The sequence below is a fragment of the Streptopelia decaocto genome (assembly GCF_964273445.1).
Source record: "Streptopelia decaocto genome assembly, chromosome: 2".
In the NCBI taxonomy this organism is placed as follows: domain Eukaryota; kingdom Metazoa; phylum Chordata; class Aves; order Columbiformes; family Columbidae; genus Streptopelia; species Streptopelia decaocto.
In genome coordinates this window covers 126,547,508-126,561,633 of record NC_138655.1, presented here as the reverse complement: position 1 = coordinate 126,561,633, position 14,126 = coordinate 126,547,508, and the positions used below count along the sequence as shown (strand labels likewise).

The following is a 14,126-nucleotide window of genomic DNA, read 5'->3' as shown; positions in this document are numbered from 1 at the left end:
AGGGTGATCTAAGGTCCTTTTGAAGGTACAAGTAAGAGAACTTAGACATACGCAACATATACTGATGAAGATTCATTTTGGAAAGACTAGCACGAAATACTTCCCAACTCTTTCAGGATCAGTGCAATTTCCCTTTATCAGTTTACAGCTTAATCAGAAAAATAAGATAATTGCACATCACAGTAAGTGATGAAAATGAACAAGAACCAACAGTTTGCTCTCTGAGGGAAGGCTGCTGAGAAATCAGAAAAGAGACGGCTCACCAGTCAGCATCCGAAACTCTGCTTAGATGTCTAGATCTTTTTAGTAAAGTTTTAAATACACCAGGGGTGAGTGATCAAGATTATAAGCAGCAAGAAATTTTAAGTCCCAAGACCTTTCTATTAATTCAAGTGTTGTGTCACAACTATGGTAAAATTAACACACATCTAAATTGCCACTTCATTGTGAACAGCATTCCTCCCCCTTGCCAAAATAACGTAATTCAGTAAATCCCCCCTCGAGACCTAACAGCATACAAGAAGAAAAATAAAGTTCAAGGCAGGAGAGAACTGATAGCAAAAATAGAGCTCCGACCCAAGAAGTCACTTCTGTCACATAAAAGACAATTTCAAGAACTTAGAACATTCAACTCCTCCCCAGCACAACACCACACACACACCCCCTGCCTCAAACCACCAACTTTGTGTTTAGTCCCCGCTCAGAAACAGTTGATATCACATGGCCATGATCTTATCAGTGTTTCCTAACATAGTTTTTTGAGTTACACACAAAAAAATTACAAATTGAGCAGTGCAAACCTGACACTGACACACCCTGAATAAGGAATCACTAGTACTTATCACTAACATCACAGTGCCTTGCAGTACCAATTACTTGCCAGTATGCCTCAATTGCAAATTACACATTTATGACAAAAAAAGCCCCTGCACTTGCCATCTAGGGATGAAAAACAGAAAAAGAAAAGAAAACAAAACAAAAAAAAAGACAGGAAGCACAGGGGAAGAAATAATAACTGTACTAAACCTGTTATCCCAGCTGCCTGCAGTAAAGACCAGCCAGTAATGAAAATCAGCTTTCATTCCTGCAGTCTGGAAGAGCAGAGCTACTACAGCTAGCTAGTATTTTGCAACACCATGTAAGACTTTTTGATAATGCTAAAGAGCCTACAACCCACAGATTAAGGAACACAAAAAAATGAGTATGACATTATATTGTCTGCAATTTCGTTGTAGAATTAGAGAAAATAAGATGGGCAATGCATATATCCTTCTGTAGAGACAGTATTTACTCAGAAACACAAACAAAAACTGCATTCCCCACTTGAAGGGCAAAACTCATTATCAAAATTTTCATCACATTTGTTGTGGGCTTCTTTTTTTCTTTTTTTACATTTCAGTGACGTAGGTCATGCAAGAAACCAATCTGACGTAACCACGCAGAAATCTTCCAATAAAATGGTGGAGAGAAGGGAGGTGTTTGTCTAGAAAATGCTAACCATCAAACCCCAAATATATTTTCTTGAAACATACATGGTTTGAATTTTTGATAAATTTGGGCCACACTTCTCCAAAAATATCCAACCTCTACTAACGGAAACTGTTGAGCGTCCTGAAACCACCAAGATAGAAAGACAAAAGCAGCTCGAACACAAGCAACATTTCCACTCCGGTGCTCCTATGTTTCCAAGCTGCGTGTTTCCAGTCATGCAAATATTTCACTTTTGCTGCTCTTAGGCTCACAGCTTGAAAACACTCAAGTCCCAACTCCCAGTTCTATAGCAGGGAGTACAAACTGGGAGGGTACGTACACAGGAAGCTGGTGGAGACTTCCCTTCTGCAAAGCTCCAGGGCTTCGTGAGTGCCACTGTAGCTTGTGGAGACCCTAAAAAACTCCATAGCAGTGCTAGGTATACAGTAGAAAATAAAAGCTAAGTCAGATGAGATGCTGGGATGCTCAGGACTTGTCATCTCCTGGGTCAGCTCCAGAGCCTGGTACTTCAACAATCCCAAGCCCTGGGGTCCCCCATCGACCACAAGTATTCTACATGCTGAGGGTGCTCTGATAGAAGCCTTGACTTTTTTTTGCCCTTAGTTTGACAGCTGGCACTTTTTGATGCTTCCAAACCTTTTTTTTTTTTTATTTTTATTTTAACTTGTCTGTGAGAAAGTTTTTGGTTTAGCATTTAAAAACCTGGTTTTCAGAACTTCTTACAAAAGCAGAAATGCTGCATTCAGCAAGCTCTCATCAGTATGCTGAAGTCTTTGCTTCCATTAAAAGAAAACTCTAATTTTGTTCCATCTGAAATCTTACATCTTATTGGTGAATTTTAATAAATGAAATCTGAGTAAAATTAAAAAGAATTCCACATTTTAAACGCTACTAAAGTACCACTATACAGATCAGCTACTTTTTATTAAAAACAGGAATCATTTGATGAACAAATTTCATCTGCAAATACAAACTACTGCATATAAAGCTTTACAGTAAATAACACTAACCAAGCTTTCAATTTTAGCAAGCAACTTTGGAAGCAGACATCTTGCAGCACTGATATATCATACTAACATAAGCACTGGCATTTTAATTTCATAAACTTAAATGATACTAAAAGAAACATTTCATGAGAGAAGGGATTTTGTACATAAAATTCACTGTTACACAGAATGAAAAAGCTAATGCTGTTGGTACTATTTAATTCCAAATATCACAGTATTACTGCAGTAAATGACTACACAGAAGAGCAAGTGTTGTGCCATCTTAATTTTCCAGTTCGAAAATCTGCAAGGCAAATGGCACTATTAAATCAGCTGCAATATAAAGAAACATGTGACACTCACTGCATTAGGCACATTTTACATAGTTGAAAAAGAATGTTGGTGTTCCAGTAGAAACAACAAAGAAATTCACATTCCTAATAAGAAACTCCAAAGTTTAATTCCAGATATTGGCCAATGCTGTCAACAAACTAAAAAGCAATAAAAGGTCTCTGTCCTTAGGGAATCGGTTTTCATAATGGCAGTTCTGTGTAACAAAAACCCCAACATCATATTCATGTGCACTTTTGGGTTTCATTATATGAAAAACATAATCCTTCCATTCACAGTACTTCCATTTCTCAAGTTTCCCAAGCATTTCCTCCACATAGGAGTTTCTGTAAGGATTATGACACAAGAAAAACAGAGGAGAAGGCCTTATGACGCCCTCAAAACCAAATTTGGAACAAAGTTACATGGACAGTGGAGCTACAACCTTAATAACTCCCCTAACCCAGAACAAGGGTTATGCCAACTTTGTTTCATTTTACCTAAAACATAGGCTTTAATTGTTTTGTTGGTTATCTTCATGGATCAAAACTTCTACAATGGCCAAATCTAGGGCACATTTAAACAGGCAGCACTCAAATCTACCTCCTTTTAAAGTATCCTTTGAGATATAACAATTTATTCCTGGTTTGGGTTCTATTTCAGCAATTGATTTAGAATAACTGTGTACAACCACAGAGTTTTAAGGAGCTAGATGCATTAAAAGCAGATCTCTCTTATCCCGTACATTTCTAATAAGCCTACTGTAACCTGGATATGGCTTCCTCAAGAGTATATTAGAAAATAACTTCAATTTGCCCTTCAAATAGTTCAACATCTACTGATCCAAAATCTTTGAATTAGAGTAGTTTTTGGAAAAGCATGAATACAACTTGCCCTTTCATAAAAACTTCTCTTTATCCTATTTGCTCTTCAAATTTTGCAATAACACTTTATAATATTCTCATTATTTTGTGATCACACCTCAGAAATATCATTCAAGAGGTGTTTTCTGCTGTATCACTTGTCAGCTGTCTGCTTCAATACCATCTGTTCCTGGGAGAAACCAACCCTAAATACACAATCATAAATCTTGAAGGAGTTTCAGTACCAACATACTCTGTAATAGCTTTAATAAGCTTTCCTTGTAAGTGAAACTATCTTTAAATATAACACTTAGTGTATTTTTTTGTTAGGTTAGAACAGGGGTGTCAAACTACTAAATGTAACTACTCCTACATTTATACAGTCCTAAAATTACATTTGGCCCTTTGAAGGCAACTGTGAGGCTGATGTGGCCCCCGGTGAAATGACTTTGACACCCCTGGGTTAGAGAGATAGGACTATGCAACAAGCCTGACTTGTAGCTCCTGGGCTCACAGATACTGTGTAAGAACATGATAACAAAATATTTCCAATTCTTTGATAGTGTCCAGTACCACTGAGGCCTCTCCCAGTGTGAAGCCCCAGTGTTACACTTGAGAATCACCAAAACACTTTAATTTATTTGCAATTTTTGCTAGTTTTTAGAATTACCATTTTGTAAGGCGGAATAACCATCTGTTCTAAATATTTCTTTTTGTTCCTCCACATAAAAAAGAACATATTTGAATATTTGGCTTCCACATTCCAACTTTAAACTTCGCAAATATTTAGCTTAGGTACATAATTCTATAACCGAGACAACAAACTCTTTGGAAGTTTGTCCAACTACAAAGTGATATCTTAAAAACACACAACTTAAGCAGAACTTCAAAATTACATGTATTATTGTCAACTAGAAGCAGAAGAAAAAGATTAGGTATTAGGCTTTCAAAACTTGTAAATCTCTGACAAATTAATTTTGTATCCCTACCTGGAGTGTAATTAATCTGCTACTTCTTTGGATTTTTCTTCCCCAATATTTCAGTATTCAAATTGTCAAAAAATTAACAAATTTCTAACTAATTTTGGCTAACATCATTTTTAGAAGCAGACCTCTATTTTCTCACCATAGTTCAATTCAAAATACAGGTCCAATATAGTGAGCAAATCTAACCAGCTACAATAATGGTCTTCTGCATGCTTAAAAACAGGGGGAAAGCATGCCACTACCCACACAAAAAAAATACCTACTCCATAGCTAACCACAAAGTATCCTTTGAAGCCAGATGATAGATACATTGTAGTTGAAATGACTACATTTGTCAATGACTCCGTTAATTTAGTGAACTCATGCTCATGCTACTATCTGCATAAATACTTGTACTGCATTTGAAATAAGCATTTTTTTGAAAGCCCAGTATTAAACTTTCTCTAATAAGACTTTATCACTACACATTACATTTCTGGACATACCATCTTCATGGCATCTATTAAGACAGAGCAAATCTAGACTTCCAGGCAATCGCAAAAGCTGAGGAGAAATCTTTGCCCTCCTGCTCATTAGGACAGCAGTAAACTATGACTCTGGAGACCTTGTCTTGCAGGAGCAAATAAGTGTCCTGAGCAACAAGGGTCACTTCAGCCGTAATCTGCCAACCCCCAGTGTTGTTTCTTGTGAAGATCTTCAGTACCAATTTATTAGTGCATGCTCTTTGACTTGCTTCTAGATAACGATAATAAAAACTGTCACACTGTGGATTAAACCACTAAATCATTTACTTTGTGAGTGGAGCTTGCGGAGACCCTAAAAAACTACATAGCAATGTTAGGTATACAGTAGAATATAAAAGGTAAGTCAGAAGGGAACTAAGTTTGCACAGAGAAAACATCAAGCATTCATATATATTATAGTGACATATTATATTGGAAACAGCCCCAACCCCGTCACTGTCGGGCAGAGGTAGGGGACCGAAAAGACAATGAGGGGTGGAAGCGTATTCCAGTTCAGCATCACAGGCAGCCCCCCTCCCCGCCTGCTTTGCTTCCCCAGGTGCCCCTGCATAATAGGTTTGAGGCCCTGGATCTTGAAGAAGAGGTAGGTGAGGAGGTGGTGCCAGACCTGCCTACAAGGTCACTTAGGAAGAGGCAGTTGACTCCACAACTCAAGATTGACTCCAATAAGAAGGAAAGAAGGGTAATTGTAATAGGAAATTCCCTCCTGAGAGGAACAGAGGGCCCAATATGCGGGGTTGACCCTCATCATAGGGAAGTTTGCAGTCTACCTGGTGCCCGGATCAAGGATATCGCTAGAGAGCTCCCCAAACTGGTGCCCCCGACAGATTACTACCTGCTGCTGGTCTTCCAGACAGATGGGGAGGAAGCTGCTTCCCGTAGTCTGAGGGGAATGAAGAAAGATTTCAAGGCCTTGGGAAGGATGGTGAAGGACTCTGAGGCTCAAGTGATCTTCTCTTCACTCCTTCCATCTTCAAATGGCAATGTGGGATGGAACAGGAAAATTCAGACTGTAAATGACTGGCTCCAAGGCTGGTGCTACAGGCAGGGGGTTGGATATTTTGATAATGGCTGGTTTTATAAGACTCCAGTCCAGACAGTGATATGTGGGAAAGGTTTATCTCGCAGGGGCAAAAGGAGGCTGGGACAGGAATTATCTGGGCTCATTTGGAGAGCTTTAAACTAGGTTCGAAGGGGGATGGGGTTGAAGCTGGGCTTGTCCCAGTGGGGCAGCATTCTAGAACCGATGAGGACCAGGTGGCCTCCTGTACCCCTAAGGAGAAATCGGTGTGCTCGGCATGATCCCTGAAATGCCTGTACACCAATGCACGCAGCATGGGGAATAAGCAGGAGGAGTTAGAATCCTGCGTTCGATCAGGTTACGGTCTAGTGGCAATTACAGAAACATGGTGGGACAGCTCACATGACTGGAATGTGGTCATGGATGGCTATGTCCTTTTCAGGGAAGACAGGCCAGCCAGGCGTGGTGGTGGAGTTGCTCTCTATGTGAGGGAGCAGCTACAATGCACTAAATTCTGCCCAGGAGCGGATGAGGAGCAAGTTGAGAGTGTATGGGCCCTTGTGGCCAGGAAGGCCAACGGCATCCTGGGGTATACTAGAATGGGGGTGGTTAGTAGATCGAGAGAGGTTCTCCTTCCCTTTTACTCCGCCCTGGTGAGACCCCATCTGGAGTATTGTGTCCAGTTCTGGGCCCCTCAGTTCAAGAAGGACAGGGAACTGCTGGAGAGGGTCCAGCATAGGGCAACAAAGATGATTAAGGGAATGGAGCATCTCCCTTATGAAGAAAGGCTGAGGGAGCTGGGTGTCTTTAGTTTGGAGGAGGCTAAGGGGGGACCTTATTAATGTCTATAAGTATATAAAAGGTGAGTGCCATGAGCATGGAGCCAGGCTCTTCTCGGTGGCAAACAATGATAGGACAAGGGGTAATGGGATCATGCTGGAACACAAGAGGTTCCACTTAAATTTGAGAAGAAACTTCTTCTCAGTGAGGGTGACGGAGCACTGGAACAGGCTGCCCAGGGGGGTTGTGGAGCCTCCTTCCCTGGAGACATTCAAAACCCACCTGGACATGTTCTTGTGTGACCTCACCTAGGCGTTCCTGCTCTGGCAGGGGGATTGGACTAGATGATCTTCTGAGGTCCCTTTCAATACCAAACATACTGTGATACTGTGATTCACCTATATTCAACCACCTGTTATTAAAAATTACTTTCTAAAAAACAAGAAAGAAAGCTCAGTTGTATATTTCCACTATTTTTGTTTTTAAGTAACACCTGGAAACATCTTTAATAAAAATTGCACAAATAATACGAAGAGTTCAAGTTACATGAGCAAACATCAGATGCCAAAGTGCTCTTATTCAAATTGTGATCTGCTCTTTAATACTGGCACTAAGTAGAACTTGACAGAAAGGGGATGGGAGAAAATCTGCTATTTTAACTTGTATTGAATCTCAAACTTTAATGTCCATAGCAACTTAGAGAAGCACAATTTTGAATGTGAGTTGCTACTAAGCTACAAAAGAGACTGGCAAAACCAGTAAACTGAACTTCAGAACATGTCATATTGTTGAATAAGCCTATTCTGGGCATCTTTTCATAAAATGAACTCTTCAAACGCTAGCTGTCTTATGTCACAACCATCAGGCACAAAACATCGTTCAACTGTTTGAATCCCTGACCACTTAAAACACTGGCACCAAAAGAAAGAAATACAAAAATAAAAAGAAGCGAGTCACATTTAGCACAAGGAACAGCTATTGAGCTTCAGCCCCATCTATCATTATGATGGCTAGACTGCACAGCCAGCTCAACTCTCAGAGAAGGAGAGTAAAAAGATCTCATTTAAAGATGTACATGCAAAAAACCCCCAGAAGTTACTTTGATGTAGTCAAGATTTTTAAATAGTAGGTCTCCTTTAATAAGCATGCCTTGTTTTCAAGAAGGCCTTTTCAAAGTACTAAATCTTAAAAAATACACTGTTTTACTAGGAAAACCAATCAAATTTTGTAGAATACAGAGTGTTTCCTTTTCCATTTGGTTTCTGGAAGACCATTATTTTTGTCTGCCAGTGACAAAAGAAAATGAAATTAAATTTCTTACTTTTGTTAGGAGTTATGTTACTCCTAAAGGTCAAAAATTATAAAAACACATATGAGTACAACAGGATTTGAAGTATTCTGGTGAACATTGCTTCCTTATTTCTCACAATTAAAGAGGTAAACAGAAAGAAGACTTTTTGACTTGTAGTCAAGTATTTCAAGAGACATATTTAAAAACAAACCAAAACAAAACCACAACAACAACAAAAAACCAAAACAAACAACTGTGTATCTTCCCACTTCCAAGTAATTTATTTTGAAAAACTCCAATTATTGTTTTTTTGAAAGTACTAAGGGTGCTTTTTAGAAATACACATCTTCTCATACCCTCTAACCATGATGTTCCATGAGGGCTCTGGAGTGCTGCTGTCACTCTTACAAGCCTCGCTAATCAAGTTTTCAAGCTCATGTACAGAACAAGCACGGCTCAAAAGAAAAGCTGAACCTAGGCCTCTATTCCATAAAAATGTTTACATTACTTCTTTTGCCCAAATTATAAAGGCTAGGTAGGATTCCTTGTAAGTGAATTCAGGCATCCATTCGGGTATGGATAAGGACCTGAATAACTGAGAAGATTTTGTAAGCTGCTCCATTTCACTGGAAGTTCCAACATCAAGAATTTGGTCCCATTTACCACTAACAACAGCTACTGAACTCTTTCCCAATACATGGAATAAATAAAGAGCTATTCTCTGCCCTTTGATAAGAGCAACTTGATTTCACAGTACAGCTGAGACATTTTGGATGTATTTTCCTTCCTTTAACTCAGGAATTAAAGCAGAGCAACTTTTAGAGCCAAAACTGTTGATATACTCGATCATTATGGGGAGCAGGGAGACAGCATAACACTCCATCATTAAAATTAAAAAATACCTACCCACAAACTTCTATAGCATTCAAAACTATGCTATTTTAAAAACAGACAAACAAACAAAAAAACACCACCAAAAACAGATGCAACAATATCTCATTTAAAAAATACTTTCCCTTGGCTTTCCCCTTTCCAAATGCCAAGTATATTATTTGTAAACATTTACATGGTATGTATGGCAGAAAAAAAACCCAGCTTTTAATTGGAAAGCAGTTGTTCATAGGGAAAATGATCAATAACTCAAACTATTTTTGAAGAAAAATAAAGCAGGATGTGAAAACATTGGACGTTGCACGCTGAGAGCAGAGCGATGTGGAGCACATTACGTAACCCAGCCTGCGCTCGCAGAGCGGCCTGAACAAGGGACAGCGATCACCTCATCGTACTGTCATCTATCTGCAATACTTGAGCACACAAATAAGAAAATATGCCAAGAGAGAGAACAGTACAATACAGGCTCTGTTCATGCTCCAGTAAAACATCACACCACACTAGGTAAGGTATGCACATCTCCATCCCAGTTTAAATCCACCACATTACGCTCGGGCCAATGACACTTTTGTTCAGAAAAGCTGGGGTTTCTGCCTTTTTCATGGCAAAGGCTAGTGCTAGAATGACAACCCTATATGTGTCTGATGTAAATCTGGTACTTGTCTCAGTAACTGAATTGGCTTGCTGACAAGAAAAAAATGTTTTCAGGTTGCGTGTCTAATGTTAGCACATCTTCTTGGAGCAAGCTAAAACATTTTGCTTATGTGTGTTTAGTTAAATAGCCTCATAAAGTAAGGTCATCTAGCTGCAACACGCAAAGTCCTTCTGTTAAGAGACCCTTGCACCATTCTGAACATCTGACTAAAAGCAGCATACAACACAACCTGTGCTAATACAGAGACAAACTGTTAGGCAAGGAAAATCCCACAGAATGTATCTATCCCGAAGAATCAAAATGAGAATCAAAAAACTCTCCACGCAACAATAGGTGTCTGCAACAGAAAAGTCCCCACACGGATCACAAAAGAAACCCAATAGAAAGACTCTAGGACAGCAAGGATAGAAACTCCTCCAAAAGTGCTCGTAACCTTAGGATTTAAAGTATTTGATTTGTACTATTCCTTAGGCTAAGTGGATAGAGGATAAGCTTAGGAGATAACTGTCATTATAGGCAGAGCTAGCAGTGACTAAAGCAAGACATTTGCATCCTTTGAGATAGTAAGTCAGCATCATGTAATTTATTTATAAGCTACCATAATTACACACATGCATATGTATATAACTAGTATTTCATGCAAATAAAAACTGAAATGAAATTAATGATCAGGAAGGATGATAATAAAGTAGGACTTCAATTAAGACTGAAAAGAGAACATAATTCCACTAGTATTGGAGACAGAAAGGTAAAGGCTGGTATCACAGGCCTGAGAAAAATACCCCTCAAACTTAATTTTCCAGACAGACACTGTATCTGAATGTTTGGGGCATACTCTTCAGCAAGGACTCAGAGATCTGCCATTGCAATGAACTTCTAGTTCACTTGTCCTCAGACCTGACCCCAGTTTGATCCTTTCCAGCCCCTGCAGCCACCTCCCAACCGTCAACAGGAACCCTCTTCCTTGGGCATTTATAGGACAGCTCTCCCTACAACATGTAGCAAACCAACAAGAAACACCTTATTTTCCTGGTTTTTGATATACATCCATCCTTTTTTAGAGTAGATTTAAGGAACTTAAAAGGCATATCTACCTTGTGTAGAGCCCACGTACAAAGGCCAAACTGGACAAAGGAAATGAAGGTGTTTACTGAGAGTGTATTAGATATGTATTAGATATGTAAGATAGGTATAACCATGTGCAAAGTGGAGAAAATTGTCTTGCTCAAAGGTACGTTGCACATGCACAGAGTTTTCACCCAGAAAGTTACTGCAAACAATCAGTAAATTCAAATCCTATCTTGCTGCCACCAGCAATGCATTCTTTAAGGACTATGTTAATGTTGGAAGTTAATGCACATTAAGTCTACTGAGCTTTTTTCTTCTCTCTGCTCTTTCGGTGGGGATGTTCTGTTCTCAAATACCAATGCTTTGTGTGACAGGCACAGCGACTGCCAGGAGTAACCCCAGTAATCTCTAACTACTCAAGACTTGGCCTCTAGCTTGTTTTGTAAAAGCAGCAGGGAACGCAGAACTTCAATTATGCTTTGAAGGCTACGATCTTAAGTAATAATCACTAAAGGTAATATGGCAAATCAGACATGATCTATAAAATCATTATCGCTAAGAATCGCACTGGAGTGTCAAACACAAAATCCTTGAAACACATTTAAATTTGATCTAATTATTCACAGTTCTCTACATCAGTGCCAATTTTCAATGTTAAAAAAATAACAGTGACTGAAACAAAACCTGTCTGTCAAATCCCCCATTACTGTAAAACAAATTCAGTGTACAGCCAATAAGGTAAAAACACTGCCATGCAGACATCCAAGCTTGTTTGCTCAGTTTAGCAAACAGCATGACCATATTAGCATAGTACTAGGCAAGCTTACTAGACCTGATGAGAAGGAGGATATATTGGCCTGAATAGCACACCACACTAATATTAATTCATACCAAGTCTCTGATGGATATTTCTCATTACCTGTACAAGGCAGCACTATACCATGTAGGCACATTCTTCTTTTCAGAGTCCTGCCCTTTGCAATACTAACTTTTTGAGAGCTACCATCCACATAATCTACTGTAGCAATTTGCTGACGTTAGTCGGGTTATCTCATAACTCTGTTGAATGTTTGCTTGTATCACTCTGAGTGATAACTCAATACATCTGAAAATCTCATTTACACTGGCTAAATATAGTGTTATCGACATGAAGCAAGGAATTATTCCTCTTTTGACTGGCATGGTTCTCTCATTAAGAGTTTCAATTCTGAAGACAAATGCCTAATTATACAGATTCATATTTAAAGCATTCTGAATCTGTTTCTATACCAGAAGCAGAACTCAATGCCATTTGGATCCACTTCATATTGAGGCTGAAAAACGTGATTCACTCTAACCCACTAAAAAGGAAATAAGATATCCATTTATTCATTACAGATGACATGCTTGAAAAACATTCCACACTAATGAACAGGAAATCCACAACTTTAAAGTAACAGTAATTAACTGCTATATTATGAATTTAAAACTTTCTGAGTAGCAACAAGTTTCCACAACACTCAGAAGAATTAGGTCTCCAAAGTTCTCCATTTCTGGAATCAGTCAGGCTTCAGATCTATAGATCAAACAGCCTCATATCAGATCCTTTAGAAGCAGCTTTCCTATAGGAAAAGCTTCCCTATGTTCCCTGCAGCTAAGTTTCATCTTCTCCCTTCAGATACATAACATGAATATTCACGTTTTTAAGAACTGACTTAATTCTTTACCAAAATAACCCCTGGACATTCCCATATGGTAGCACTGAACTCTATCTGCTCCCTTAAAAACTCCTCATTAAAACTTCAGCATGTTTAGTGGCAAGATGTGTTCCAAACCAACTTTGTATCTTGTTAATAAATTAACACGAGACACATTTGCCTGCGCTATTCACATGGTGCCCTTCCAAAAACCAGCTCCTAGACCTTCTTGTACGCAAGATACTTCAGCACCACATTAAAACTGATGTACGGTGTAAGTTCTGAGCAAGCAGAACCTGCTCCTGTCCACACAGGATCATAAACACTTTCCCCAAAAATAGGATTCTTCAAAGAATTTTCCTGCTGTTCTCTAGGGGTAAAGAAGTTTCGATGAAGGGAAAACTTTATAAAGCAGGAGTGTCATGACTCATCATTTCATTAGGATGGTCACACAGGAAATAGGGGTTCCTGTTTGTGGTGGAAACGTTGAGAAAGTTTAATATAGAGACTATCTGGAAGCAGAAAGGATACAGTACATTGACAAGCACATTGGACAAAAGTCCAAGCAAAAGTTTAAGGAGAAAGAAACATGTTGCTCTCCGTCTACAGCTGTATTTTACTAAAAGCCTGCGAACAAATAGGACAGAGAGATGACTGCTACCACTGGTGTCTGAGATTATATACTATTTTCTTCTCTCCCATATGTACAAAAAAATATATTTACATATACCTCATGCAAAATGAAAACATACCAAATTAAATAAAGCATCAACTCTTTAAAATGCCTCTATCTAATTACAAAAGCACTCTCAATTCTTATTAGAGATCTGTTCTGAGTAAGAGATAGGTATAATTGTTGTTCTTTAGATGGGTAACAAAAATCCATCAATAAACAGCAGTGGAAGTGTCTGAAGGCACACTCAGCTTGTTTTGTGATTTATGCACACCCTGATCTCACCTGCTCCCTGCGAGATCCCACTGCCCCCCATTTGCCCAATACAGGATTTCTCAGACTCTGCTCCAGCCCCTTTAGGTGGGTTCCATGCAGAGGCTCCCTGGTAGGAGCTGCTGCTCCGAGTCAAGGCCCGTTCCTCACCAGTCATTTTTAACCAGAGAGATTCTTGTTATTAGTATTAGTTTATACAGGAACGTTTTACTTCCTCCCTGACCTCCAACAGTTATTTCAAAGGACTGTTCTCACTACCAATTCATTATATCAGGGGTGTCAAACTCATTTTCACCAGGGACCACATCAGCCTCACAGCTGCCTTCAAAAGGCTGAACGTAATTTTAGGATTCGGCCCGTGGGCCTTGTGTTTACCGCTCGGTTATGCGCATTGTGCTCCTTTATCACCAACACTGTCTCATAACACAAAAGACATACTGTTTTTTCTCCTTAAAACACAAACATGTATTTGCTTTCCCACCTGTCATTAAATTGCCTTCCTTCTGCATCGATCTTTCTCTTACTGGACATTTTTTTTACTTCATGAGTGGGACCCTGGCTGCTGGTTACAAAATACCTTTTTACAGGTACTTTTTTAAAAATACATAAACTTTGGCA

General features: G+C 39.1%; 1 protein-coding gene across 2 annotated transcripts in view; it reads right to left on the bottom strand.

Moving 5' to 3' along the window:
- The window catches only part of ANKRD28 (ankyrin repeat domain 28), a 131,849-nt gene that overhangs the window by 61,483 nt on the left and 56,240 nt on the right, over nt 1-14,126 (bottom strand). The window lies entirely within an intron of this gene.